The 3772-nt window shown below is 59.6% G+C and overlaps 1 pseudogene; it reads right to left on the bottom strand.

The window, feature by feature from the left end:
- Window positions 1–695: 695 nt before the first annotated feature.
- Window positions 696–3099, bottom strand: LOC129499994 (metal transporter CNNM3-like; annotated as a pseudogene).
- Window positions 3100–3772: the final 673 nt, after the last annotated feature.

Consider the following 3772-nt stretch of genomic DNA (forward strand, 5'->3'; position numbering starts at 1 on the left):
CGAAAGAAGGGTCGTTTGCATCAGCAAAGCCAGCAAGTGCAACTGCTCTTCCTGAAGCCTGTGGGTTCCGCTGCCACAGGGAACATGGGGTTGGGGCAAACGGACTGCCAAGTGCGCACGTGCTCCCATATGCCCGGCTCCAGGAGCCCTGCACTCCACAGATCAGTCTGCAGGGGGCAATCGGCCTGCGGAAAGGGGGCTAGGCCATAGCTCTCGTAGCTTCACATAAGATAGTCCAACAATATGGATGGAAGTAGGATTCCAAGTATGGAAAACAAGGGATTACGGCATAGCAAAGCCAAGGAGAAAGGCATGGTTTCCAAACAATTTGCTTTCATCGGACACTGTTGCCTCTCAGACAGTTGTATGGAATAGCAAAACAGATAAACTCCTAACCAGGCAAAATACACTTACATGTGTTTATGTTCACTTGCTTAGAGCTGTACCATTGGTAAGCACCACCCCACAAAATGAAAATGTTTGAAATCCAACTGTTCAAACATTTCTATAGTGTTTGCTGGACAATGGTATGGAATTTGAGAAAAGCAGCTGACAATTATCAAAGAAGCATTTTGGCCATCTTAGTAAAAGAATCATAGTTCTTAACTCTTCTGGGTCACAGCCCCCTTTGAAAACTTGCTGGCAAAAAAACAAAAAACAAAACAAAACAAAAAAAACTTGCTGGCGATGGATCCTCATTCCCCAAAAATGCACACTCCCACTATTTCTGCATACAATTTCAAGGAGTTTAGGGGGATCTCCAACTTCAATCCAAGGTTCCCAGGTTCAAAATCCAAGAACTGGGCAATTGCTAACTTTTCATACAACTAAAAAAAAAAAAAAAAACCCGTTTACAAACAATAATCATCCCTTACGTACATACCAACGCTTTATACTTCACAAACATTGATAGGCAAAGGAGGAAACTGAGGTGCAAATTACAGAGTGATTTGCCTAAGGTCACTCGGCCAGCTGGTGGCTAGGCCGGGAAGCAAACCCAGCTCTTCCGACTCCAGGGCTTGTCTCCCCACCCTGGAGTTGCCACTGGAGCTCCCACCCCTCACTAAGAGGGCATAAGGAGAAAAAGGCAAAGTAGAAAGCCCACCACCAACCATCCCCCGGTGCCCTCTTGCTCCCCCAACTGGGTCTGGGCTCAAGTGGCCAGTGCATGGAGGTACTGCAGCAGCGTGACCTTGATGAACTGCAGGTCGGAGAGGGCCCTCACGGTGTAGTCAGGACAGTATGCAGACAAGCAAGCACCATCAGCTGGCTCTGGCTGCAGGTCGTGGTGGACGGACTGGAGCGAGGACACTGGGGACTGGTGAACCGAGGACGGCCCTGACAAGGTGAACACTCCGTAGTGTGTGGTGAAGGCTCCATTCTCGAACTTTAGGCCCTCTTTCCCGATCTCCACCTCAACCCTGCCCTGCAGGATGAGAATGAAATAATCCACCGGCTGGCTGCGCTGGTACAGGTAATTGTGTGCAGCCAGACGGTTGCTCTCGTCAAACCTCACTTCCTGGTTGACGCTGGGAGGTGCAGCAGGACCTTCTGGGAGATTCGCAGGGGGCTGAATACATCCATCTCTCGAGACAGGAAGCGCTGGGTGGCCAAGAGCAGCTGAGGCGAGATTTTCACTTTATATTCATCGTCAAACACCTTGAACGAGGAGAATTCCTCTTTTCGCCGGAGGGGGGCACTCAGAGGAGCAGGCTTCTTCCTGACGGTGGCATCTCGGTAGTCCTCAGGCTCATCCAGGATCTCAGGCTGGATGATCTCCTCAATGACGTCCTCCAGGGTGACGAGGCCCAGCACTTCGTAGAAGGGGTCACCTTCACCCTCGTTCACCTTCTGCGCGATGGCCAGGTGAGACTTCCCTCATTTGAACTCCTCCAGGACGGCGTCCAGCTTGGGGGCGTTGAAGACGAAGTGGAGCGGATGGTTGTAAAAGCGGGTGATGGTGCTGAGCGGCGTGCAGTCTTCGGGATCCACGAAGGCCAAGTCCTTGAGGTGCAGCATGTCCACGATGTTGGAGCGCTCCCCCTCGTACACCGGGATGCGCGTGTGGCCGCTCTGCATGATGCTGGCCAGGACGCCGATCCAGCACGGCCCAGCACGGCGCCGGCGTCCAGCATGAAGCAGTCCTCGAGCGGCGTGAGCACATCCTCCACGGTGCGACAGCACGGCACGCCCTTGCTGAGGTCGCTATAGGTCGCCGCCGCCGTGGGCCAGCTCCAGCACGCGCTCGGGCAGCCGCCCGGGCCGCGCCGCCAGCTCCAGCAGCTGGCCCACGGGCAGCGCCACCGGCAGGGTCAGCAGCACCGCCAGGCGGCTGAGCAGCAGCGCGCGCGGCGCCAGCGCCAGGGCCAGCGCCAGGGCCCAGCGCCCACTCACGGCGGCCGGCACCACCTCGCCCACGAGGAACACGAGCCCCGCGCTGCCCAGCTCGGCGGGCACGGCGTGCTGGCCGGCCGCCCGGTACAGCAGCACCGCCTGTGTCAGGCTGGCCAGCAGCAACAGCGCGCCCAGGGCGCAGCCGGCCTAGCGCCCCGCGGGCTCCAGGCGCCGCGCCGTGCACGCTGGGCCTCCGCGCCGCTCTCGCGCAGCCCCTGCACCTCGGCGGGCACCAGCGCCAGCGTGCTCAGCTGCAGGCCCCACGCCAGCGCCGCCAGCGCCAGCAGCCCCGCCGCCCCCAGGCCGAGCGCCCAGGGCGGCGCCGCCTCCTCCGCGGCCGCGCCGCCCGGCTCCACGCGCACCGCCAGCAGCGCCGAACGCAGGCGGGCGTCCTCGGCGGCGCGCAGGCGCAGTAGCGCGCGCCACTCGCCCGCCCTCGGGGCAGCCCGCCCCCTCGGGGCCACCCTGGACCAGGAGCTGTTGGCCAAGCCCGAGCGGAAGAGGCGCAGGCGGGAGGCGGCCTCCCGGGCGGCCCGCGCCTCTCCTCCACGCGCCCACCCCGCGTCCGCATTTCCATCTTTCTCCAGACAGACGCCCAGCCCTCGCGGGCCCGACGCCGCCGCCGCCATCGCGGATGCCCAGGCACAGCGCCGCGAGCAACCAGCCTAGACGAGCTAGACGAGCCGCCGCCGCCGCCGCCGCCATGGCCTGCTGCCCCCTCTCCTTATGTAAATAGGACGGTTAACAAAGACACAGTAATACAGACCAGCGCGCAAAACAGGTAACAAGAGCACGGTAACAGACAAACGTTCCAGTGCGGCTGCGGAGACAAAACAAAGTACCCCGAAGGGTGGCAGCCGGCCCTCCTCATAGACGAGGACCCCGTCCTCCAGGCAGGGGCAAGGGACGTCTCCTCAAGACCCGCGGTCGACGGCCCGCCGGCGCGTCCGCCTAAGCCAGTGCCGACCCGATACAGATCGGAATTCCTACAGGTACGGTACAGGTTAGAGCTCTCAGAGAATATGCGCGCAAAAGGTGGAAAAAGTTGAGTGCACTCACCACGCGTGAAACCCTCCGGATAGGGTCCTGGAGGTCTCTCGGATCCCGGAGGAGCCCCCAAATGTTGTGCCCAAGATTGCGAATCCGAGAAACCACCAAGGAGCCGACACCGATGCAAACACACGAGGGTTTATTTACAAGCTCGAGGTCCAAGTGTACCCGACACAGCGGAGCAGGGACTTGGACCCCAGACCAAGAGGCATAGCAGCTTTATAGGGACCAGTGGCCAGTGGGATACGCAGAAAGTTGCACAGTCATGTCGGTCCACACGCAGGTGGCCGATTGAATTACATTTTACCCTAAAGTACCCATTTGAACT

This window comes from Nyctereutes procyonoides, unplaced genomic scaffold (genome assembly GCF_905146905.1).
Source record: "Nyctereutes procyonoides isolate TBG_1078 unplaced genomic scaffold, NYPRO_anot_genome, whole genome shotgun sequence".
Classification (NCBI taxonomy): domain Eukaryota; kingdom Metazoa; phylum Chordata; class Mammalia; order Carnivora; family Canidae; genus Nyctereutes; species Nyctereutes procyonoides.